Source organism: Gossypium hirsutum, chromosome A09 (genome assembly GCF_007990345.1).
Source record: "Gossypium hirsutum isolate 1008001.06 chromosome A09, Gossypium_hirsutum_v2.1, whole genome shotgun sequence".
NCBI lineage: Eukaryota > Viridiplantae > Streptophyta > Magnoliopsida > Malvales > Malvaceae > Gossypium > Gossypium hirsutum.
In genome coordinates, this window is record NC_053432.1 from 10,245,574 (window position 1) to 10,273,190 (window position 27,617).

Genomic DNA, 27,617 nt, shown 5'->3' on the forward strand with positions numbered 1-27,617 from the left:
AAACATCTCAAAGATAGTATAACCAAAAGAAATAAAGAAACTCATGATAATATCTTAAGAAATCATCTGGGAGTCTTTAATCTTGACGAAAATCTGCTTCAGAATATGCTTTAATGATGTTTTTCGAATTGTTTTCTTGAAAATTCTATGACGGCTCACTTCCATCTCCTTATTTTTGTCATATATAAGCCTTAAAATGCCTGAAAAACCTAAAAAAAATGTGCTTTCCCGCAAGTTTGGAGTGCAATTCGTGATTTCCACACTGTTGGGGACATAGACGTGTGGCAACCTGTGTGGCTCACACGACCGTGTGTCCAGCCCATGTGGCTCCTGAAACTTGCTCTAATTTTCTGTTTTTCGTTCTTTTTGCTCCCAAATGCTCTCCTAAGTATAAAAATATGAATTTAAAGGATTAGGAGCATAAAATTCATCATTCTAAATCGAATAACCATCCAAAAACATATTAAGAATTAGACAAAAACATGATACTTTTAGCATTTATCAAATATCCCCACACTTAAGTGTTTGGTTGTCCTCAAGCAAAATCCTCATCCCGCAATCAAATTAAGCTCCTTCAATTTATTGTTTCCTCCAATGTCTTAAGATAATTTACAGATAATCATGCATTGAAAATTTACACCAAAATGATACTAAACAGCACAAGCAATCTAAGCAGAGAATTTTAAGCTTTAAAAACATTAGGCATCTCCCTTATCTCAATTATAACATGAAATTCAAACTCAACAAGAAAAAACATCCTCACTAAAGATTCACTCAAAGCACTCAAGTGTTTAAGGTTTAAGTAATATGCACTCAATAGTTGAACAAGAAATGTCATTACCATAGGCTTGCTTGAAAACCAAATCTCCACCACTATAGAATGAGATGACACAACAACTAAGAGGTCTTTATTAGGTTGTAATAGGGCTTAGGTTGAGGGTATGGAAAAGGTCAAAATGATTGAGCTTGAATCGTTAGCTTCATATTGTGTTGAAAAGTTCAACAATATAAATGATGAAATATAGTCAGGCAACTAACTAAATCATATCTTGACAAAAAAGGGAGTCAATAAAATAAATAATTTACAACATATATATGAGTTATGGGTTAACATTGACAGGTTAGAAGAAAAAAATATGTTAAGATCAACGAGGTTTACTAAGGGATAATACAATAGGTAAGTTGTTTAAAGGTTAAATGGGTTAAATCCTAAGTGCCTCTATCATATCAGTATATCAAATCAATAATGTGGTCTCGATATACATAACTGAAGCAAGTTCTAGAATAACAAATCAAGTTGACATACTCACAACTAAAAATAAAATGAGCATGAATAAATATATGCTCTATAGGCTCAAAAGCTCAAAAAATCAAGGTTTTGATGTTAAACTTGTAAATTTAAATTTAAAAATAATTTTCCAATTTAGGGAGACAACCTAAAACATTTATTCCTGAAAAATAACTTATCATGCTTGATTCTCTCGTGTCTTAAAGTATAAATAAACCAAAGCATAAAAATCCATAAATTATTCCAAAATCGAATTAATAAAAACTCCAAATTAAAAGAAATTACTTCAATGATAGTTGTGTGAAAATTACTTAAAAACAAATAAAAGTTCAGGGATTATATTGCATAAGCATATAAACATCCTCTCTACACTTAAGATGTACATTGCCCTCAATGTACAAACAAATATAATCACAAAATAAGCACGATATCATAAGGGATGGAGAGAACTGAAACTGCCTTGAATTTGGATTAATTCGCCAAAATAGTGAAAACTGGAATCATAGGCTAATCTAAATGAAGTACATGTTTCCGAGCAAACTAATAAGAATAAATAAAAATAAATAAGAAAAAGAGATAACAAAATAAAAAAACTGTCGACAAAATAATAAAAGTACAGTGCATAATAAAATAAAATAAAATAACTAAAAAAATAAAACTAAATGAAATCATGTGCCAGGCCATGTGAGCCACATGGTCGTGTGGCCAAGCCGTGTGGAATCACTCAGACCATGTGTGATTCAAAAATAGGGAAAAATAAGCTCAATAACCTCACAGTCTAGGACACGCCTATGTGTCCAAACTGTGTGCTAGGTCGTGTGCGATGATCCTTTACTTCTCCCGCGCATGTGTGGGCTACACGGTCTACCACACGCCCGTGTTTCAAGCCAGACCGTGTAACACTCTGTGCCTATATGGGTTAAAATAAAATTAAAAAAAAAGTTAGCTCCAGTATGCACATGGTTTACTACATGGCCGTGTGAGAGGATCACCCTAGATCATGTGGTCCCTTTTTTTTTAATTTGTGTTGAATTTTTTTCAGATGTTTTTTTAGATTTTCTTTTATTTCTACTTTTTTTAATATCTTCTTTCAATTTTTTTCTAAAATAACATGAAATTAAAATGAATAAATAAGTAAAATAAAAAAAACTTGGTTACTTCTCAATAAACACTTATTTAGAGTCTAAGCTTGACTTCCCTTTTCAAGCTAACGGTTAAGGCAGATCTTAGAGCTGAAGCTCATCTATCTCATTGTTAGTATTACCACCAAAACAAAGTTTGAGATGAAAAATATTTACCTTGAATGTGCCATAATCAGGGTGTGTTACCTCAATGGTTCCTTATGAAAATACGTTTTGTACCACAAATAGGTTTGACCCTCTTGACTTAAGCTCTGAATGAAACATTTGTGGATCTGACTTGTCTAGTAGCACTTTATCATCAAGTTTGAATAGATTCGTCCTCTTTACTTTCAAACTATGGCATTTCTTAGTTATTTCTTTGACCGTCCTTGGGTTCTCGTCAACCTTTGTTCACCATTCATCTAATTTATCAAGCTGCACCATTCGCTCTCCACTCGTCCCTTGATTTTTTTCACCTTCAGATGGATACTGTTCAAACACGTATTCATTAGTAAATTCCTGTAAAGAATGTTGATCCACATAATTACTATCATTAACAGAAAAACAAGTATCATCTAGCTCTCTAGGAACTCTAAAATCACGTGCTTGAAGCGTAACCTTTTTATCACCTACACTTGGCACAAAGTCACCACTACCCACATCAATAACAGTTCTAGCAATGGCTAAAAATTGATAAGTTTTAAATTTATAATTGACCGTACTTGAAAACTAACTATTATCACGATGAAGGCAAGCGTGCCTATCGAACAATAGTATAGTTTATAGCAAGACTGAGATGTCGAACCCACTGGAACTAAAAGTACTAGTATTAACTTTCTTTTTATTATCTAGCCTAAAATTAAGGGGATTTTTTTAACTAAACTAATTAACTAAACTAAGAATGCACAGAAAGTAAATTGGGGAAATACTCTTGGGAAAAACTGATTGATTTGGACAATACCTTAAGGGAAATTCCACCTAGACTTCAGTTGTTATTTGACTCTAAATCAAACGATTTATTCACTTGACTTGATCCGTAGAAATCTCTAAGTTATATTGTTATCTCTCTCGAGACTAACAACGTCTAACCCTAGGTTGATTAATTGAAATTTCTTTCTAATTAAAACCCCTAGTGATGTATTAACTCGATCTATGGATTCCCTTATTAGGTTTCACCCTAATCTGGTAAAATTATGTCACCCTATTTCTAAGGGTGCAATCAAATCCGCTTAATTATGCTAGATCTACTCTTAGACAGGGACTTTTTCTCCTCTGAATAAGCACATTAATACTTGAATCAATATCCTGAAATATTAAAGCAATAATTAAGAACTCATAATTAAGAACAAGTCAAATATTTATCATATAATTCAGAAAATAATAACAAGATCCGTCTTAGGTTTCATTCCCCTTAGGTATTTTAGGGGTTTTAATTCATAAGTGTAAAAGAAAACATTTCAAAAGAATAATGATAACAAAAGATAAAAAAAACCCAAAAACTCCTGAAGGAAATTGAAGGGAGATCGTCAGTCTTGAAGGATAATCTGGCTTCTGAGATGGATCAATTGGCTTTCTTCGAGTAATTCCTTGCCTCCTACTCCGTGTGTCTCGAAGTGCCTGCTCTAGGATGTTTAAATAGGCTTTTGGATGCTTCCAAACCCTCAAAGGTGGCCTTTTCCGAATAGAACTAAACTTGGGCTCGACAGGGACACGCCCGTGTAAGGTGGCTTAGGCTTTGTTTAGAGTCTGCTAAATAGACACAGTCGTGTGGTCTACCTGTGTGAGGAAGTCTAGGTCGTGTTGATTTCCCACGTTGACCCATTTTCTCTGTTTTTGGTCCGTTTCTCGCTCTTTTTACTCTCCTAGGCTCATCTAAGTTTAAAACATGAAATTAAAGAATTAGAAGCATCGAATTCCACAAATCTAATGATAATTCATCCAAAAATATGCTAAGCATGGAATAAAAATATGTATAAATTACGACTTATCAAATACCCTCACACTTAAGTGTTTGCTTGTCCTCAAGTAAAATCCTCAACTCACGATCAAAATAGATTATTCTCAACTTATAATTCTCATCAATAATGTTCCGAAATAATCCACAAGTAGTCATGCATTGAAAATTTAACTAAAAGAGCATTAAAGTTTCAAATATTCAAAATCGAGCATTTTAATCATAAAATTATAGACATCCCCTTTTATCTAAGTAATTATCTTTGATTCCAAATTGACAATGGTTGACATCCTCACTAAAGGTTCACTCAAATCACTCAATGTGTTTAGGGTTCAAATTAAGCACTCACTAGTCAAACGTGAGAAGTTATTACCATAGACTTGCATGAAAATCAAGTCTCCACCACTATAAATGAGATGATACACAAATCAAAAGGTCTTTGAAGGGTTGTTATGGGGCCATGGATTAAAGGTGTGGATTAAGGCTGAAAAAGAAACGGTCAGAATTGATATTAACTTGATAAATTACCTAACTGGAAAAATAACTAACCATCAATTGAATACTTGTGAGCTTCTTCTTAGAATACGAAATTAAAAACTTAAGCTAAGAAACAAAGAATTACTACTAGTATGTATGTATGTATGTTTTTTTTTTAAGAACAAATCAAATAAGAGAGAATTATGTGATTCGAATAAAAGAACATAGTTAGGCAATTAACCAAATTAAATCTCGACAAAAAGGGAATCAATAAAATAAGAAAAATTCTCAATGAATCAAAAAGGGTTAAGTTATGGGTTATTATTAAGGGGAAAATTAAGAAAAAATAGTTAAGGCCCAAAGGGGTTCACTAGGGGTCAATTATGCGGATAGGTTTTTTTTTATGGGGTAAATGGGTTAAAACTTAAGTGCCTTTATCATTTTAGTATATCAAATCAAAGGTGTGGTCTTGATATGTATAATTGATGCAAGTTCTAGAATAACCAATCATTGTTGACGCACTCATAACCAATAAAATTAGTGAGCAAGAAAGATATATGCTCTGTAAAGCTTAAAATCTCGCGAAAGTTATGGGTATTTGATGTCAAACCTGTAAATTCAGAACTTCAAGATAATACCTCAATTCAGGGAAACAACCTAGCAATTTTAATTTTCAAAAATTTCAACTTATCATATTTGATTCCCTAATGTCTTAAAGTTTAAACAATCAATGCACATTTACTTATAATTTAATTCAAAACATATCGATAAAAATCATGGGTCAATCAAAATTTATTCTAATAATGATATGAGAAAATTATTTGAGACAAGATAAAAATTCAGGGGTTTTCTGGTAATGGTATAAATAACCCCCTACACTTAAGATGTACATTGTTCTCAATGTACAAAGATAAATAATAGTGATATAAAGATAATATCAAAAGAGAAGGAGAGAAGTGAAACTACCCTGAAATTGTGGATGAAATCCCTGGATTAGTGAGAGAGAGAATTGAAGATAAAGCTGAAGGAAAGACACGATCCTAAGGGATAAATGAAAAGACACTACTGTGAAAGAGAATTAAGGGAATAATTCGATAATAATTATAAAGATAAGCAGAGTTTTAAAAATATAAACATGAGTCTTCAAAAAATAAATAGAAATAAAAGTAAAAATAAAAATAATATGAGTTTAAAAAGAGGCATGCCATGTAGCCCAACACGGGTCTCACATGGTAGTGTCGCACACCCGTGTGGCTCGCGTCCAGCTCGTGTTTATTGTGAAACTAGAAATCGTCACACGGCCTGAGGACACTCCCGTGTGTCTAAGTCGTATGGTCACATGGTCATATCGTACGACCGTGCGCGATGTGGTTCGTTTCTCCAACGCCCGTGTAAATATGCGCACGCCTGTGTTCTTTTGACAGTCTCGACCGCGGGTGGTGGGCACGGGCGTGTCGTACGCCCGTGTTTATTTGGCAGGATTGCCCACAGCCATGTCTCACGACCGTGGCAATGTATCGAATCCTGTTTTTTGAGAAAAATTTTGCTCTATTTTCACACGGCCGTATCCTCTCCTGTGGTATGAGCACGGCCTAAGGCACGCCCGTGTGCCTGGCCATGTGGATTTGGAAAACCTGCGTTCAAGGACTCAGTTAATGATTTAGATGTTAAATACAAAATTTTAAAAAAATCAACACTGTTGTGCTCGGGTTGCCTCCCGAGAAGCGCTTATTTATAGTCTAAGCTCGACTTACCTCAATTTCGTGTGATTACGGTGGATTAAGGAGTTGAAACTCCTCACCTCTGCTATCAATTTTATCAAAATAAGGTCTGAGTCAAGTATTATTTACCTTAAAAGTTTCGAATACAGTATGTGTTACCTCGACTGTACTATGTTGGAAGATGTTCATTACCGTGAAGGGAGTCGCTCTGTCCATATTATGCTCTAGAGTAGCAATTCGGGGGTCATTTTCATCTAACAATACTTTGTCCCCAACTTTAATTTGTCTTGTTTCATCCCTATGCTCATTGTGGTGTTGCTTCGATTTTTCGTGTGCTTTTGGTTTCTCCTTGCCATTCATCTATATCATCGACCTGAAGTATTCGTTCTTCATAGATGGGTCCTTTATTGTTACTTGAACATGACTCATGTATCTCTTCGAATGTGTTTCCTGGAAAGAAGGTTGCACCACATAATCAGTACTAGTAGCATGATTTATACAATCACCCTCATTATTTGATGTGTTACTCAAATTACGAGCTTGAAGAGTGATTGTTTCATCACCCACACGAAGTGTGAGTTCACTTGTGCCAACATCAATTATAGTTCTAGCAGTTGCTAAAAAGGGCCTTCCTAAAATTAAAGGCACGTCACTATCCTCTTCCATGTCTAGAACAACAAAATCAATTGGGAATATAAACTTGTCAATTTTAACAAGTACATCTTCAATAATACCCCTAGGAAATTTGATTGTCTTATCTGCCAATTGAACACTCATCCTAGTTTGTTTGGGTTTCCCAAGACCTAGTTGTTTAAACATTTTCTAGGGCATGACATTAATACTAGCCCTTAAATCAGCCAAAGCATTTTTAACATTGGAACTTCCAATTAAACAAGGAATCGTAAAACTCTCTGGATCTTTCAACTTGTTGGGTAGCTTATTCTGTAGAACGGCTGAGCAAACTGCGTTCAACTCCACATGCAACGCCTCATCCAACTTCCACTTGTTTGCTAAAATCCCTTTTAAAAATTTAACTGCGTTCGGCTTCTGCGAAAGAGCTTCAATAAATGGTAGTTTAATATGAAATTTCTTTAATAGTTTAAGGAATTTACCAAATTGTTCATCCGTGTGGTCTTTCCTTGTCGCATTGGGGTATGACACACGAGGTTTGTACTCTTTACATACCGGTTTTCGCTCACTGTGGTCCACTTCATCCTTACCTTTACTTACCACAATTCCTTGCCTCGATTCTGGTTCAAGTTCAACTAACCCTTCTTTTTCTCGAACGATAATCGCATTGAGTTGTTCTCTTGGGTTAGATTCAGTGTTACTTGGTAAGCTACCTTATGGTCATTCAAAAATCAATTTGGCAAGTTGTCCTAGCTGAGTTCCGAGCTCTTAGATCGACGCTTGTTGATTCTTAAGTGTTGTTTTGGTATTTTGAAAATGAGTCTCTGACACCAAGATAAATTTCGTTAGCATCTCCTCAAGGTTCGGCTTCTTTTCCTGCTGGTAAGGTGGTTGTTGAAAACCTGAGGGATGTTGCGGCCTTTGATTTCCTTGGCCACCCCATGAGAAATTGGGATAGTTCCTCCAACCTGCATTATAAGTGTTACTGTATGGGTTATTTTGAGGTCTATAATTATTATTACCCATATATTGAACTTGTTCCTCCTTGGTGCTAGGGTTGAAGGATTGATATTCTATATGCACTCCTCCTCCATTTTCATCGCACCTCATCACTGGATGTACCTGAGTAGAACCATATAAACCGTCAATCTTTTTATTTAAAAGTTCTACCTGGTTAGATAGCATAGTGACCGTATCAAAGTTGAAAACACTGGCTGCTTTTGTCGGCTTCGTTCTCATAACTTGCCACTGATAGTTACTTAGTGACATCTCTTCAATAAATTCATAAGCCTCTTCAGGTGTTTTGTTATTCAAAGTTCCACCAGCAGCTGCATCGATAAGTTGCCTTGTTGAAGGGTTCACACCATTGTAAAAAGTTTGAACCTGTAACCATAAAGGTAACCCATGGTAAGGGCACCTTCTCAATAGATCCTTGTATCTCTTCCATGCATCATAGAGTGTTTCTAGATCCATCTGCACAAAAGAAGAGATATCATTCCTCAACTTAGTCATTTTAGCCGGCGAAAAATATTTAAGTAAAAAATTTTCGGTCATTTGTTCCCAAGTAATGATTGACCCTCGTAGTAACAAGTTCAACCACTGTTTAGCTTTGTTCCTTAATGAAAAGGGGAATAACCGAAGATGAATGGCATTATCAGAAACGCCATTGATCTTAAAAGTGTCGTAAAACTCCAGAAAATTTGCCAAATGAGTGTTTGGATCCTAGTCCTGCAAACCATCATACTGAACAAACTGTTGTATCATTTGAATTGTGTTAGGTTTCAGTTTAAAATTATTTGCAGCAATAGCAGGTCTAACTATACTAGATTCGGCTCCTGTTAAGGTAGGTTTAGCATAATCATACATAGTACGAGGAGCAGGATTCTGATTTATTGGATCTGCAGCAACCATAGGAGAAAGCTGATTATTCTGATTTTCAGCCATCTCATCAGTTGTATTATGGATATCTTTCTCTTGTCCTTTCTCTATGTATCGTAGGCTTCGCCTTATTTCTCTTCAGTTTCTGCGAGCTGTGCTTTCGATCTCACTATCAAAAAATAGAGGTCCTGACGGGTTTCTTCTAGTCATAAACTATAAAAACCTACAGAAGGAAAAAGAAAATTTTGTAAAAAAAATCAAAATAAAATTTAAATTGCAATAAAATAAATGGCTAAAGTAATAAAAATTAAGTGTTCCTGATATCTTAGTTCCCCGGCAATAGTGCCAAAAACTTGATTGTGATGTCAAATCGTGATAAGTTTTAAATTTATAATTGACCGTACTTGAAAACTAACTAGTATCACGATGAAGGCAAGCGTACCTATCGAACAGTAGTATAGTTTATAGCAAGACCGAGATGTTGAACCCACAGGAACTAAAAGTACTAGTATTAACTTTCTTTTTATTATCTAGCCTAAAATTAAGGGGATTTTTTTAACTAAACTAATTAACTAAACTAAGAATGCACAGAAAGTAAATTGGGGAAATACTCTTAGGAAAAACGGATTGATTTGGACAATACCCAAGGGAAATTCCACCTAGACTTCACTTGTTATTTGACTCTGAATTAGACGATTTATTCACTTGACTTGATCCGTAGAAATCCCTAAGTTATATTATTATCTCTCTCGAGATTAACAATGTCTAACCCTAGGTTGATTAATTGAAATCTCTTTCTAATTAAAACCCCTAATGTTGCATTAACTCGATCTATGGATTCCCTTATTGTGTTTCACCCTAATCCGGCAAAATTATGTCGCCCTATGTCTAGGGATGCAATCAACTCCGCTTAATTATGCTAGTTCTACTCTTAGACAGAGACTTTTTCTCCACTGAATAAGCACATCAATACTTGAATCCATATCCTGGAATATTAAAGCAAGAATTAAGAACTCATAATTAAGAACAAGTCAAATTTTATCATATAATTCAAAAAATAATAACAAGATCCGTCTTAGGTTTCATTCCCCTTAGGTATTTAGGGGTTTTAGTTCATAAGTGTAAAAGAAAACATCTCAAAAGAATAATGATAACAAAACATAAAGAAAACCCAAAAACTCATGAAGGAAATTGAAGGGAGATCTTCAGTCTTGAAGGATAATCCGGCTTCTGAGATGGATCAATCGGCTTTCTTCGAGTAATTCTTTACCTCCTACTCCGTGTGTCTCTAAGTACCTCCTCTGGGATGTTTAAATAGGCTTTTGGATGCTTCCAAACCCTCAAATGTGGCCTTTCTGAATAGAACTAAACTTGGGCTCGACAGGGACACGCCTGTGTGACACGCCCGTGTAAGGTGGCTTAGGCATTGTTTAGAGTCTGCTAAACAGACACGACCGTGTGGTCTACTCATGTGAGGAAGTCCAGGCCGTGTTGATTTCCCACGTTGACCCATTTTCTCTGTTTTTGGCCCGTTTCTCGCTCTTTTTACTCTCCTAGGCTCGCCTAAGTATAAAACATGAAATTAAAGAATTAGGAGCATCGAATTCCACAAATCTAATGATAATTCATCCAAAAATATGCTAAGCATGGGATAAAAATATGTATAAATTACGACTTATCAAAAATGATTGACCTAAAATCATGGATACCTCAATATCCTTATTCATGTCCAATATAAGAAAATCAATAGGGGATATAAATTTATCGACTTTAACAAGTACAACTTCAATAATACCCCTAAGATACCTAATTGATCTGTCAGCTAATTGAACATTCATCCTGGTGGGTTTTGGTTTCTTGAAACTAAGTTGTTTAAACATTTATACTAGCCCTCAAATCAGTCAATGCTTTTTTAACATTTAAACCACCAATAAGATAAGGAATAGTAAAACTCTCTAAATCTTTAAGTTTGTGGGGTAGTTTGTTTTGAAGAATAGTCAAGCAATCCTCATTGAGCTCCATAGTCAACAAATCGTCAAACTTCATTTTATTTGTTAACAACTCCTTTAAAATTTTTGCATATTTAGGCATCTGTGAAACATTTTCAACAAAAGGTAAGTTAATATGCAATTTTTTAAAAAAACTCAAGAAATTTACCATATTGTTCGTTTATGAGGTCTTTTTTCAATGTTGCCAGATAAGGAATTCGTGGTTTGTATTCTTTAATCATCAGTTTATGCTCTTCCTTACTTTCCTCAACCCCATCATTTTTCTCAACAACTTCTAGATTCACTTTCTTTTCAGGCTCGACTAGCCTTTCCACGCTTTGCATAGTTATTGCATGGACTTACTCCTTTGAGTTAGTTTCAATGTTACTATGTAAACTACCTTGTTGTATTTCCGAAACCAATTTAACAAGCTATCCAAACTAATTTTCAAGCCATTAAATCAAAGCTTGTTGGTTTTTTAGAGCTGTCTCAGTGTTTTGAAATCAAGTTTCGGACACCGAAATAAATTTAGCTAACATCTACTCAAGGTTCGATTTCTTTTCTTGCTGATAAGATCGTTGAAAACTGGGAAGGAGTTGTGACCTTTGATTTCCTTAACCACCCCAAGAGAAATTGGGATGGTTCCTCCAACATGCATTATAGTTATTGCTATAAGGGTTATTTTGAGGTCTAGAATTATTACCCATAAAGTTGACTTGCTCATGCTCTATGCTAGAATCGAAGGGTAAATATTATGAATTAATCATCTCTGCTCCATTCGCATCATATTATATTACCGAATTCACCTACTTAGAAAAATTCAAACCATCAATTTTCTTACCAAGAGCTTCAACCTGATTTGCTAACATAGAAACTGTATCAATATTAAAAACACTGGTTGCTTTAATCCGTTTCATTCTCATGACTTGCCACTGATAGTTATTCAATGTCATCTCCTCAATAAACTCTTGAGTTGCCTCAGGTGTCTTATTATTTAATGTTCCACTAGCTGCTGCATCAATTAGTTGGCTAGTCGAGGGATTTAAACCGTTGTAAAAGGTTTGAACTTTTAACCACAAAGGTAACCCATGATGAGGACACCTTTTCAAAAGATCATTAAATCTCTTATATGCATCATATAATGTCTCCAAATCAATTTAAGAAAAAAAAAGGGATGTCATTCCTCAACTTAGTTGTTTTAGCTGATGGGAAGTACTTCAACAGAAACTTCTCAGTCATCTGATCTCAAGTCATGATAGAACCACTTAGAAGTGAATTCAACATTGTTTTGCCTTGTTTTGAGAATGGAAACAACCGTAAGCGTATAACATCATTAGTAATGCCATTGATCTTGAAAATGTCACAATTTTTTAAAAAGTTAGCCAAATAAGCATTCGGCTCTTCATCTTTCAATCCATCAAACTGAACAGACTGTTGTACCATTTGAATTGTATTTAGCTTCAGCTCAAAAAATTTTACAGCAATAGTCAGTCTGACTGTACTCGATTTAGTCCCAATCAGAGAAGGCTTGGCATAATAATACATAGTATGAGAAGCAGGACGTGCAGAAGGTAGCTAATTATTTTGATTATCGCCCATCTCCATAATAATATCATTTTCCTCTTGATCGTCTACTATATTATGTTGATTTTGCCTTGCTTCTCTAACCTCTCTACGATTTTTGTGAGCAGTCTTTTCAACTTCACTATAAAAAATTAACGGTTCTGATGGGTTTCCTCTAGTCATAAACCGAAAGAACCTGTCAGAATCAAATAAACGAAAAAAATTAGAATGTAAAAATTAAATTAAAAAAATATTAAACTAAAAATAAAAATGACTAAATTAATAGAAATAAAGTTTTCCTAATATTTTAGTCCCCGGCAACGACACTAAAAACTTGATGCAATCGTAAGCTAACTAAAAATTTGACTAAGACAAGTGTACCTATCAATTAATAGTATAACTACAGTGAGCAAAGATGTCGTTCCCATGAGCTATTTTATCCAAATGACCCTAAAAAATAATTAATTACAATAATGACCTAAGTTCAAAAACAATCACCCAAATGACTTAAAATGTACAGTAAACTTAGGTTGGGGGACTTAAGTGGTTGGCACCACATAAAAATCTGACACGATCATTGCCCAATGATTGTGTTAGGGGTTAAAAATTTATTTTTTGGGTGCTGGACACTAGATGGTCAACACCCATGTATTTTTTTTAAACTGTAGCATACTTCCTAGTATTTAAAAAATTTTTGGGTGTTGGACAATAAACGGCAAGCACCACTTTTTGCTATAAAAAAATATTTTTTTGTGATGTCACACTAATGGTTGGCACCCACTTTATCAAATTAAAAAAAATTGGGCTGGGGGAAGTAGATAACCGGCACCAACTTTTTCGGGAACCAAATTTTCTTTTTGGATGTTGAGACACTGATGGCCAACACCATTGCCATATTAAAAAAAAATTGGCGCTGGGACACTGATGGCTAAATAAATTATAGGATAAATTATATTAAAAGTAATAAAATCAAAATTAAAATAATAAATTATAGGATAAATTATATTTAAAGTAATAAATTTAAATTAAAAATAATTAATTAAATGATAAATTATATTTAAAGTATTAAATTTAAATTAAAAAATAGAATTTAATTAAAAAATTAATTAAAGGCAAAATTAGAATTTAAGTAAAAAACGGTTATGGGACTGGGCCACTAAATGGTCAGCTTTAGGCTAGGGGTGTTAGGCCTTCATAAGGCCATTGAGTGGTCAGGTTTAGACATTGTCAGGCAAGTTAAATGGTCGGCTTCATCAGCCCGTGTCAGGCCACAACCCGTGTCATGCAGCCTATCCCGTCACATTTTTTTTCTTCTTTTTTACTTAAATTCTAATTTAGCCTTTAATTAATTTTTTAATTAAATTTTATTTTTTAATTTAAATTTAATACTTTAAATATGATTTATCCTATAATTAAATATTTTAATTTTAATTTATTGCTTTAAAAATAATTTATCATTTGACTAATTATTTTTAATTTAGATTTATTACTTTAAATATAATTTATCCTATAATTAATTATTTTAATTTTAATTTTATTGCTTTAAATATAATTTATCCTATAATTTATTTAGTCATTAGTGCCCCAATACTCCAAATTTTTTTATAAAATTTGGTACAAGGGTGCCGGCCATCAGTGTCCTAACAACCAAAAAAATTTTTTTTTGTTCCCAAAAAAGCTAGTTTTGGCCATCTACTTCCCCCAACCCCAATTTTTTTTTAATCTGATAAAGTGGGTGCTAGCCATCATTGTGTCGGCACAAAAGAAAATATATTTTTTTAGCAAAAAGTGGTGCTGGCCATTTATTGTCCAACACCCAAATTTCTTTTTAAATATTAGTATAAATGTATTTCAGTATGCTACGGTTTCAAAAAAAAACATATGGATGCCGACCGTTTAGTGTCCAACACCCCAAAAAATAATTTTTTAATCCCTAACACAATCATTGGAAAATGATTGTGTCATATTTTTATATGTTGTTGGCCAGTTAAACCCCCCAACCCAAGTTTACTATTTATTTTAGATCATTTGGGTGATTGTTTTTGAACCTAGGTCATTTTTTTAATTAATTATTTTTTTGGGTCATTTGGATAAAATGTTCATTCCACGAAGATTAAAAGTACTAGTAATTACCGTCTTTCTATTATTTAATTGAACAATTGGAGTGATTAATTAAAACTAAAATTAACTAATTTAATTTAACTAAAGAACACGACAACGAACAAATAAAGAAAATAAACGATTAACAACAAAAAAAACTAAACAATACCTAGGAAAGAATTCACCTAGGCTTCATCAATCACTATCAATCTAAATTATGCAATTTCTTCACTTAGTATCTTAATCCGTAAAAATCTTTAAATTATGCTAATATCTCTTTTCAAGAATAAAAGCAACCGACTCTAGGTTGATTAATTGAAATTTCTTTCTAATTAAAACCTCTATTATATCATTAATTCGATCTATGGATTCCTCTATTAGACTTGACTCTAATCCAGTAGATTTATGTCGTCATATTTTTAGGATTACTTACAACTCCACTCAATTACGTTAGATCTACTCTTAAATAGGGTCTATTCCTCCTCTAATTTAAGCACATCAAACATTGATCAATAGTCTAGAAATAATAAACCAAAAATTAAGCACACATAATTAAGAACAAAATTTAAGTATTTATTACGTAAAAATAGAAACCAAATAACAGAATCCATCCTAGGGTTCATCTCCTTAGGTATTTGGAAAATTAGTTCATGATAGTAAATAAAAAACATCCTAAAGATAGTATAACCGAAAGAAATAAAGAAACTCATGATAATCTTCTGATAAATCAACTGGAGGTCTTTAATCTTGACGGAAATCTGCTTCAAAATCTACTTTAATGGTGCTTTTCGAGTTGTTTTCTTGAATATTCTGTGACGGCTCACTCACATCTCCTTATTTTTGTCATATATAGGTCTTAAAATGTCTGAAAATATATAATAAAAAATACGCTTTCTCGTAGGTTTGGAGTGTGATACGTGATTTCCACATGGTCTGACACATGGACGTGTGGCAGCCTATGTGGCTCACACGACCGTGTCCAACCCATGTGGAATGGCCCGGCTCGTGTGGCTCCTGAAACTTCCTCTGATTTTTCGACTTTCACTCTTTTTGCTCCCAAATGCTCTCCTAAGTATAGAAACATGAATTTAAAGGATTAGGAGCATAACATTCACCATTCTAAATCAAATAATCATAAAAAAAAATGCATTAAGAATGAAGCTAAAGCATTTTACTTTTGGCATTTATCAAATGTGTACCAAGATTTTATTTGAATCTATACTAACAAGTTATGGCACCAAATAAATAACTGACAATTTAATACTGACTATCGGTTTCACCCTTGGGCTAATCAAATGTGAGGTAGGCACTAACACCTTTATAAATATATAGTTGGTGAAGGTAAAATAAATTGACGAGGAGTTGAAGCATTTGATAAGGGGTTATAAACCATTTGTAAAATAAATAGTGGTAAGAGATTAATAAAATGAGTATTGTGTGCGATGCATGGCTTGATCACTTAAGGACAAAAGATCAAAATTGATAAAAGAAACGCAGGGTCAAATCTAAAATTTTAACAAGCAGTTACAAATGGCAAGGAGTTGCAAAATTTTAAACCAAAGTGGTGTATGTATAGCCACTGCTCATTGAATAGCTAAGAATATATTATATACAAATACTTGCATATAAGTGCTCGTAAGGTTTACACCCCAAGTTGAAATTGGATAATGGTGAAGGGTTTTGACTTTTCCTTTCTTTTTTATAAGGGTTAAATATGAAATTGGTGCCTAAACTTGTCCACTTCTCCTAATTTCGTACTTAAAGTTTTTTTCCCAGATTGGTACCCGAAATTTTTTCTATCAACTAAATCAGTACCCAAGTCCAATTTCATTAGTTTTTTATGACGTGACAACGTTGGCCAATCGCACGGTGCCACGTGGCATCTTGTTTGGCAGTGACAGTCAACAATTTTATTCTTTTCCTTCCTCAACCTTAAAGCCCTTATCTTCCATTTACTTTTTCCTATGTGTTTCTTGAGAAAGAAAAAATCCTATCCACCTCCCTTCCTCAACCAAACACTTCTTCACCACAACCAATTTTGTAGAAAAAAATTTCGACCACCATTCAACAATGTATCCTACAATCTCGCGAACTTTATCTCCTAGATACTTTGGACCACATGTAGACAACAAAGAAGCAAAACAATGCAAAAAGGACCGCATGAACAATATGGTTTGACCCATGCTTGATTATACTCTTGTTCAGTTTCCTGATGTTGTTCTTCACCCCTGTTTGAGCTTTAATCATGGCCATTTGTTGTCCTAAAGTGCCGATAAGCAATATTTATTATTTCCCTCTTCTTTTCAGGTTACTTTCCAAGATTACAATGGTTCAAAGAATTCAAAAATAAACCGTCTTCCACAAAACATTAATGCCTAATCTTCACCTCCCTTTTCTCTCCTCATTAAACCCTCAAACCCCAACATCAAAACCCCCCAAATTCACCCCATTAACTTTCATTACAACACCCTACAACAACCTTCAAACCCAAACTCAGTCCTCACTCAACAATTAAATTCGAACCCTCAAAACCTTTTTTGAAACAAGTTTTATGTTTGCCCGAAACAAAACCTATCCCCGTTCTCTATAAACTCAAAATGCCCACTTTTTCAAACATATATTGAAAAGGGTTTTGATTAAACATAAAGAAGAAACAGAGAAGAAGCTTTTGATTAAAAAAATTGGAAGTTTTTTAGATTTGAAAATCTAAGAAAAAGAGAAATGAAAGAGATTTGAAAAGTCTGAAAAAGGAAGGAGATGAAGTTGGAGAAGACAAAAAATCATTAATTGTCACTCTGATGCCATTTTCAGGCTGAAAAGGAGGCTAATTGTCAACGACGACGGAGGCAGCAAGTTGGGTTGAAGGAGGAAGAAGAAAGATGGAAAAAAAAAGGAATGATAAAAAATTGGGGGAGAAAAGTCAAAAGAAAAAAATATTTATTTTTATTTTTTTAGATTACGATATCATCATGACGTCATTTATGTCACGTGTCACAATCTTATTCCGCCACGTGTCCTAAACTTAATGACATTAGACTCAGGTACCGATTTAGTTGACGGAAAAAAAATTCGAGTACCAATCTGAGAGAAGTGAACAAGTTCAAGTACCAATTTTATATTTAACCTTTTTTAAATGGTAACATAATACTTATATATATTTTATTATATAAATTATTAAGGGGTTAAACCTTTTAATATATATTACTAAGGGGTTAAACCCCTTGTTTGGAATCAGGCCAAACCCAAAAAGGAATACTATAAACTTATGCTTGAGATCCTGAACTGAATTCAATGGATTCTGAATCAGAAGATGAGAAATTCTTGACATCTTCAATCAAAACGGTGGATATTGCAAATGACACTACAATAGTAACAAGAACCAAAACTAGAAAAAGAAAAGAGTTTGCAACCTTCAAAGATTCTTTGTAACACAAAAGATGGAGATGAACAAGAATGATTGATCGCCCACTTCATCATGCAAACGTCGAGGCTAGAAATACTACAAATAGATTATATAAATTAAGTGATGTTTGCAAGTATATGGGTCAAGTTGTAATATATTTTTGTTTTACAACGAAAAATCGGAGCATTTTGAGGATCATACCCAAGGGAAGTTAAATTAAACTAAAGGCTAATTTCTACACTAACAGGTCTAAACTGTAATCACCTAAAATTATAGTACGGAGGATACAAAATAATATTAAACAAAAAAATATCATGAAAATAAGAAATTGAAACAAACAAATGAATTTCACCAAATTAAGCAAATAAAAGATTAACCCACTTTAGTGTTCATAGTTAACTTCAAATTTAGGATTTTGGTGAATTAGTTAATAGCTGTTGAAACCATTTTTAAAATCGGGTTTTGGAAAATGGGAATCGACTTTAAGAAAAACGAAAATGGGAGTCACCACCAACCTTTTTAGGTGTTATTAGATCACCTTTTAAAAAATTTTGTTTAAAAATCATTAGTTTTTGTCTACAAAATCAGAAAACGGGTTCGGGAGCCGGTTACATACGAGGAAGGGTTAGCACCCTCGTGACGCCCAAAAATTGGTACCTAATTGATTATCAAGTGTCTTTAATGTCGGAAATTTGAAAGTTTTAAGATGCAATCCTCTTTAGAATATTTTAATTTTGAAAATTAGGGTTCACTTGTATCAAATGAATCAAAATATTACATCCAATAAGTTAGGAAGTAATATTTTTAAGACATTCGAAGCTAAACTAGCCCCTTTTGAAAATCCCTATCTTACAATGACAAAACGCTATATCCAGTAAGTTAGGACACAACGCTTTGAAATTTCAAGACAGATACTCGTATTTTGAAAACCTTAAAACGTAGAAGGGTGCTTGACTATTCAAACTCAACGAGAAAAGTTGCAACCTAGTAAGTTAGGGCACTACCTTTCTCGAAGTTTCCAAATACCAAGCATTGCCTTTTTATTTGAAAATTTTGGAATCTCATTTTTATTGATGTATGAAGAATCATATAAAATAGAATATTGCAATAATAAGCAAATAAAACATGCATTTAAACATTACAACAACAATAATGCAAAGATCATACACTAGATATATACATGTTTAAAATTACATAACATCATACCCACAAAGATACACATAGCGTACATTGAAAATGAATAAGCAAAACATATAAACACGCAAAATAATTATCTCAAAAGTGATGCATGATATACAATTTGACATAAATTAAACATTACCACTTTGGGCATATATCATCATAAATAATCTAAAGGTTCATATATTATTGCTACATACAAAACATAATGAAGTGCATAATGAATACAACAAATATGAAATCGCAGTATACATATATGATAATACAAATCACAATAAATAATTAATTTCATGCAAATATACGAAAACAAATGATATGTAGAAGTTTAACCTACTATATCAGAATAAGAGAAAACTAAAGATAAATAAATAAATTAAAATGTATAAAATATAAATCAAATAAAAGTAAGCTATTTAAAATAATATAAGAATAATAAAAGAGAACCCTTTTCTTTTTTAAAATGATATATACATATATAGATTATAATATAAGATATAATACTTAATATGTAAGAAAAAATCATGTACTAGATATCACAATTAAAATAAAGAATGTATATAATTAATAAATAATAATATATACTTTGTGATAAAATAAAGGTAATATAAGGAAATATGGTAAAATATAATGTATAATATTATTTACAAATAAAATATGTAATGATATAAATCATATAGTACTAAAAATATTTGTAATAAAATATCTATAATATAGCACGCAAGGAATATATATAAAAATCTATTAAGTATTTTCATATAAAAATATAGTAAAATAATTAATACATATTGGAAAATACATAGTAATATAGTAAAATAATTAATACATATTGGAAAATACATAGTATATACTAAATTTATAAATAAAATTTATAATAGTATGAATAATATAATTAATAATATATAAAAATATATATACAAAAAAACATATAATATAAATATTATATATGAAATATATGATGAAAAATTTAAAATGTATAATAATAATATAATAGATAAATATAGTGAAATAAATAATATATATATCAAAATAATAATATATTGGATAATAAAAATAATATGTATTTCTTTATAACTAATATTAAAATATATATAATATTTAAAATAAAATAATATAAAAAAAGATTAAAATTAAATTTAATTAAGGAATTTAGGGTTAATTACGAATAAATAAAGAGAGCTGGGCCAAATTGGAACACGGGCCAAAGCTGAGGGACTCACTGGGTAATTTACCCTAATCCCAAAACGACACCGTTTCTCCAAAAAATATTAAAGCCATTATGAGGATTAAATTGAAACGAAATTAGAACATTGGGGCTAAATTAAGAAATAAATAAGATGAAATTATAAAAGATAAATATGTGAGAGGACCGATTGGGAAATTAACCCACTTTACGAAAACACGCGGATCCTCCCCGGGTAATCGGGTCAACACGCGGATCTTGAGGTCCTAAAACGATGCCGTTTTGTCAAGGCTATATAAGCCAAATTCTAAACTTTAAAATCATTTTTGCACCTGGTTTTTAAAAAAAAGCAAAAAATCCTCTGAAAAAGGACTTGAGGGCTGGTCCCGGAGTATCGTTATGACTCCGTCCGGGGGTTCGTACACGCCCCTGTCTACGCCACCACATGCGATGGTCAGAAACTGGAAAATCTCCCTTTTCTGACATGAATCGAAATGGTACGCTTCCCTTTTCCTTTTCATTATTCGCAATATATACATGCACATATATTTAAAACATTCACCTTTATGTATTTCAGTCGACTGCTGGTTTCTTTAGTATAAGAACGTATTTTGTTTTTTATTGAATCTCTCTGTTCTTCAAAAAAAAACCTCCTCTTTACAAATTAAAAAGAAAGGGTTTTTATAACCCTCGATTACATTTTAAGGAAAGAATTTTGGTTTCTTTCCATGTTTATTTCCTTTGCTGTTGTGGTTTTTTTTCTTTTGCAGGTACCATCGAGGATTTCATGGCGAGGAAACGTTGATCTGTGCACCGGTCACGGCGTGTCATGGGGCCTGGAATCACGGCACCGATGGTGGTGACGATTAGCGTGCCTGTGATACCAGCTCTGGAACCTTCCATTTGCGGCGCCTAGGGTTCCAAAAACCCTAGGTCTTCCCTCTCCTATTTACCAAATTGGGCCATTTGGGCCATACCTGGTTGGGTGTAAATGGGCTAGTGGGGTAGTCTAGGCTATTGGGTTGTAACCGGTCTGTTTGGGTTTGTGTGTAACGGGTCTGAGGTTTTAAGTATTTGGGCCACTAACACTTGGGCTTTTGTAAACTGGACTGAAATAAATAAACTTTTATTTATTTATTTTTATTGGTTTTAAGGCCCGGTCAAATTTGGGCTATTACAATAACGAATCTAATTATTACCTTTCGGCCTCTAACTAAATTAATTAATTGGTAGAAATTATTTATCTTTCGACCTTTCAGTTTAAACCGGGCTAAATCAAGAGATGCTCTGTAAACTATTCTTTTGACCTCATATACCTAAATAACTTCCTAGGATTATCAATCCTAAGGTTTAATCATACGTGATTTAAGCCAACTAGTTTTAAAGCAAATCCTATTTCTTTCGTAATTAATTCCACATCTGTTCATTAATCTTTCTAAGGTTTTAGTTCCTCATTAATCTATATGCAAATGTCCCTAAATTAAATTTTGACATTCAAACGAATATCAAAATAAATGAAAAAGGAAAAGAGGATTTTGATCCTTTGGATGTTGATTGAGCGTGGAAACTGAAAACCCATTTAACAGTCGTCGGATGAAAATCAATTGAAAATTGAAACACTAGAAATACTAAAGATTGCTGAAGAAAATAAAACATTAAAATTGAATCCAATATAAAAGTTGACAACAAATTCCCAATAAAACAAACCTTAAAACTAAAAACAAAAAATTAACTAAAGGAATAAGCTCTCTAATCAAGCATTATTATTTATAGTTCTAGTGTTTTATGAACAAATTAGGTCAAATACAAGTGATTAAACAAATTAAGGCGAGTTGTGTACACCCTCAACTATAAATTGGGCCTCATCGAATTAGTGTCACGGCACCATAGGACTGGTGTCGCGACATTGAAAATCAAATGGGATTCCCTTAGCCTCAAAGTTAGGTGGCGCGACATTGACTCCTTAATGCTCCAGTTTTGCTTCGAAGTTGATGCTCGCAACACCACCAATGGATGTCATGACACTGGAGTTGTTCCTTTGATTCATTGGCCTAAACTGGTGTCTTGCACACTCAATTAACCTATTAATTTTTTCTTAGGCCCGAATGGGCCTAAAGGGTCATCAAAACACTCAAAAGAACTTTTTATTGAAATCGAATATAAATTACTAAAATATAAAACTACTAGAAAGATAATGAAATTACCCGAAAGTAAGCTCATTAAATGCTAGAAATAACCTAATTTGTCATAACGAAATGTAGCAGATCAACGATTCCTTATAAAGAAATATGAAGATGAATAAGAGTGATTCCCTTCAAAAAAAAATAGAGATGAACATGAGTGTTTCCCTGTAAAGAAATTGATCTTGTTTATAAGAATAATTCCAAGAAACAATCCACGAAATACACAATTTTGAAAAGAAATTGATTATTTTGTATGTGTTTTTGGTCTAGTTATGGCTGGAATTGGTCAAAGAACTTGGGCCATAAATTTGGGATTTTTTCTAGTAGGTTATCAAAAGAAGATGGTTCATATTAGTTCCACCATTTTTTAGACCAATTTGGGAATTTGAATTAGGCATCATACTTGAAATATATGAGCCAAGAATGTCTCATATGTCGATTGTTGATAAGGAAGGCATTGTACCAGGATGTTTGATAGTCCAGTATCTAAAATATAGGTAGTGGTTAATTTTGGTGGTAAATTTTGTTTGGAATTTCTTTGGATAATTTGTGTTTTCACCCTAATCTCTTGGTCTAAGAATTTTAATTATTTGGGCTATCGAATGAATAATAAAGTTAGGGTCTTTCGGATCTGTGTAATGTTTGAACAATTGATGGTTGTGAAACTAACTAAAAATTCGACTTAAGGCAAGCGCACCTATCAAACAGTAGTATAGTTATGGTGAGACCGAAAATATCGTATCCATGAGGACTAAAAGTACTAGTAATTACTATCTTTTTATTATCTAGCCTAACAATTAAGAGAGTGCTTTATCTAAGACTAATTAACTAATTAACTAAGATTACGATAGAGATTAAAGTTGGAAAATACTTTTGGAAAACCGATGGAGGAGCCAATACCCAAGGAAGAATCCTCCTAGACTTCACTTATTACTTCTGAATTAGACGATTTATTCACTTGACTTAATCCGTAGAAATCCCTAGTTTATGTTATTATCTCTCTCGAGACTAAAAACAACTGACTCTAGGTTGATTAATCAAAATCTCTTTCTAATTAAAACGCCTATTGTCGTATTAACTCGATCTATGGATTCCCTCATTAGATTTGACTCTAATCCGACAGATTTATGTCGTCCTATCTTTAGGATTGCATGCAACTCCGCTTAATTATGAATGATCTAATCTTAAACGGGGACTTTTGCTCCATTGAATAAGCACATCAAAAACCTAAATTAATATCCTGGAATATTAAAACAAGAATTAAAACTCACAATTAAGAATAAGAACAAGTATTTATCATATAATTCAAATAGTAATAAGATCTGTCTTAGGTTTCATCTCCCTTAGGTATTTAGAGAGTTTAGTTCATAATAATAGAAAACATCTCAAAATTGGGAAAGCAACAAAACATAAAGAAACCAAAGAACTTCTAAGGAAATTGAATGGAGATCTTCAGTCTTGAAGTAGATCCTGCTTCTGAGCTGATTCCAATATCCTTGAATATTTTCTGTCTTCTACTCTGCGTGTCCCCTTTGATCCTCTTCTAGGGTGTTTATATAGACTTTGGAATGATTCAAAACCCTCAAAATTAACCTTTTCTGAATAAAATTAGACTTGGGCTCGACAGGGACACGGCCGTGTGCCACGCCCGTGTGAAGGTCCTCAGGCTGTGTGTAATTCTGAGTTGGTTTATAGTCGACACGGCCATGATACACGGGCATGTGGTCTGCCCGTATGCCTCACACGAGCGTGTGGTTTACCCGTGTGCCTCACACGAGCGTGTGGTTTACCCGTGTGGAAGTGCCTGAGCCGTGTAAAACACTGAATTAGGCTCATTTTGTCTGTTTTTGGCCCGTTTCTTGCTCTTTTTGCCTTCCTATGCTCACCTAAGCATAAAACATAAATTTAAAGGATTAGGAGCATCGAATTCAATGAAACTAAGGAAATATCATCCATAAATATGTTAAACATTGGGTAAAAAATATGTATATATTATGGTTTATCAACAATACCAATCCAATTTGAACCAATAGGTTTCCATAATATTGTTGGGTTTTTTAGTCTAATGACTTTTAAATGTCATCTTTTGAAAAGTTCTTTGATAATAAAATGTGGAGGTTTTTCAAAAAATTCTTTCTTTATAATGAATTTTTTTAAAACATTTGCTTGTAAAATATTGTAACGATTTTTGTGCAGTAGTCTGTAAAGATGCTACTTTTTTTGGAAAAACCTTTTGAAGGGCTGTTTCTTTTGAAATATTTTTGAGAGATTTTGGTTTGTAAAATAATCTTGAGGAATACAAAAGTAGAAAAAAAAAGAATACAAAAATATATAAGTATTATGGTTGAAATACTCAAAAATCCCAATGAAGAATAGGTAAATTTAAGTTTTGGAAATCTTCAAATTTGTTTTCAATATTTTCAAATTCTTGTTTAACTATCTTTAATAATATATTATTAGTATTGTTGTGTACTGATACACAATCCATGTAGCCATAGGTTAGGCATGTTAATGACAGAGTATCCCTGTAGGCAATTTTAGTAATCCATAAATTTTGATGGTAGAACCCCCTATAAGAAATATGTAAACAATAAGATGGTTTCTTTTCTTAGGAGAACCAATTCTTCTGTAATTTTTACCTTCAATCAATCCCAAGAATCTAACCAAACCACCAATAACATTGTCAATGAACAAGAAGAAAATTATGAAAATGTTTTTCAAAGATGTGATAATTGGACTCTTTCGAGAGTTCCAACAAATCAAATTTATAAATTAAAAAAAAACACATTTGAAACTTTCAATGCCTTTTGTAGTTGTTATAAAAACAAAAGAAAAAATATATATGTTTCTAAAAGGAATATGAAAACTATTCAATTATTAGATAGTTATCATCAAGAAGCTTAAAGAACATAATTATAAATACATCCATTTTAGATTGGTCCAAGTTGTTGCCAAACCATTTAAAGTTGAAGCCCCAAAAAATACTTCAATTTTAATTGTCTTAAGGGACCAAAAACAAAATATTTAATGATTCCTTATTAGGAACAATTGAAACAAGCCTGTGTACTAGCTCAATACATTTTAATTGCTATCCAAATTTTATGGTTTCATTAACTGATAAAAACATTTTTAAATTGTTGGCTTTTCAGATTCACACTCATAATTACAAGATGCACTCTAGATCCAAAGTACTAACGTCAGTCTATTGACTCCATTTCAAAGTCATGTATTTCGTAGTCAACACTAAGGTTTTACTTCAAAGCCCAAAAGGAGAAATCCTTTTAATAGAAATAAACACCTCAAGGTCTCATACCACTATTCCAAAAACAATAAAATGACATAAAATCAATCTCCCTGGCAAATGGAAGCTAAAAGGTGTTACAAATCTTGTTACACCAACTCCTATTAGAAACACTTCATTAAGTGAAATTTCTTAACAGAAAGATGGTACAGTTGAATTAATATTCAATAGGCTACATATAATGCCCTTAAGACATTCTTTTGAAATAGAAAGTACTAGTACAACCTTTAGAAGGTTAAACATAGAAAAATGAATCAAATTTCAAAACACAAAGAACATATTTTAGGACTTTTAGAGTCTCTGTCTCTTACATCCCAACAACATTTAGAACCAATTTACAAGGAATAGATAATTCCTCAAATAAAGTCCAACCTATCTATACTAGACAAAAGGGAGCCCCGGAATTCACCTAATATGTCACCAACATACTCATCAATGACTACTAATGCAAGACTAGAAGAAAATTTAGAAATTTTTATACTGGTAAAATATTTTGAGATCAATAAAAAATGGTGTAGAAAACACTTCTATTCCAACAAGAGTAAATAAAAAAGAGAATATCACTTTAAAAATTTTAATAAGAAGAAAGAGAGTTCAATAATATTACAATTTTATGAATGCTCATAAAATTCACATAAAAGTCTTTGGATGGTTTGAAGAACATTACTTGAAATCTATTAATACAATATAAAATAATACTAGATGATAAACAAATAGAGGAGAAGTTGAATCTCAACATCCCCCTTTATTCAAAGTTTAATATTTTATAAAATATTGAAATAAAATCAAGCCTTTTAAGAATGAGAGCTCTTAATGTAAGAGAACAAATCTCATCAAAAGACATTAAAATGATAGTGAAACAAAACAACTATACAAATCTTAGTCTTCATACAATAGGAAAGCAATTACATTATATTGGAAAATTGGTAGAAAACCAACCAATTAGAAAATAATCAATAGAAGAAATAACTGAAAAAAGTTCTAAAGAGCCAATATTTACACCATATGAAATCCCAAAATCTTTCCAACAACCCCCCAAAATTAGTTCTTAATAGAAATTCAAAATAGATTTGATGCTTTGAAAGGTTAATTACAAGTTTGAATTAGTAGCATCAGATACCCCAATGTAAGCTCAAAATTCAATAAACACATTACACAAATCTTCCCAATTTGATTCTAACCAATCAGATGAATAACAAATTAATAAAATGGCTTAGAAAGAACAAAAAAGATTTTATTACCCAAATATCACTACACGTTGCCTTAATATTGAAGAAAAATTTATGTTTCAAAATAAATACAATGCTAACACTATTTATGAATGGACTATAGATGGAATGTCTAAACATACTATTCTCAATCTATTTCAATAAATGACAACGGTTTTAAATGTTTATAAAATTCAAAATCAAAATGGATTGATTAGCGACCATGCTAAAACCTATCTTTTAGTTACTAAGCTTTTTGGCCAATTTATTACAAAAAATGACAATAGTTTCAAATGTTTATAAAATTCAAAATCAAGATGAGTTGATTAGAGATCATGCTATAACCAATCTTTTAGTTATTGGACTTATTGGCCAATTAAAATGATGGTGAGACCATGCACTAACTAAAATCCAACAAGAAGGAATTCTAAAAGAAATAAAAA

The 27,617-nt window shown here is 32.5% G+C and overlaps 2 non-coding genes across 2 annotated transcripts; both read left to right on the forward strand.

The window, feature by feature from the left end:
- The first annotated feature begins 8,590 nt into the window (after positions 1-8,590).
- Positions 8,591-8,697, forward strand: LOC121207375 (small nucleolar RNA R71). Its single transcript, XR_005902465.1, has one exon. It is a non-coding gene; the product is annotated as a small nucleolar RNA R71 (small nucleolar RNA).
- A 3,443-nt stretch (positions 8,698-12,140) lies between these two features.
- LOC121206856 (small nucleolar RNA R71) lies at positions 12,141-12,248 on the forward strand. The gene has a single exon (XR_005902028.1). It is a non-coding gene; the product is annotated as a small nucleolar RNA R71 (small nucleolar RNA).
- Positions 12,249-27,617: the final 15,369 nt, after the last annotated feature.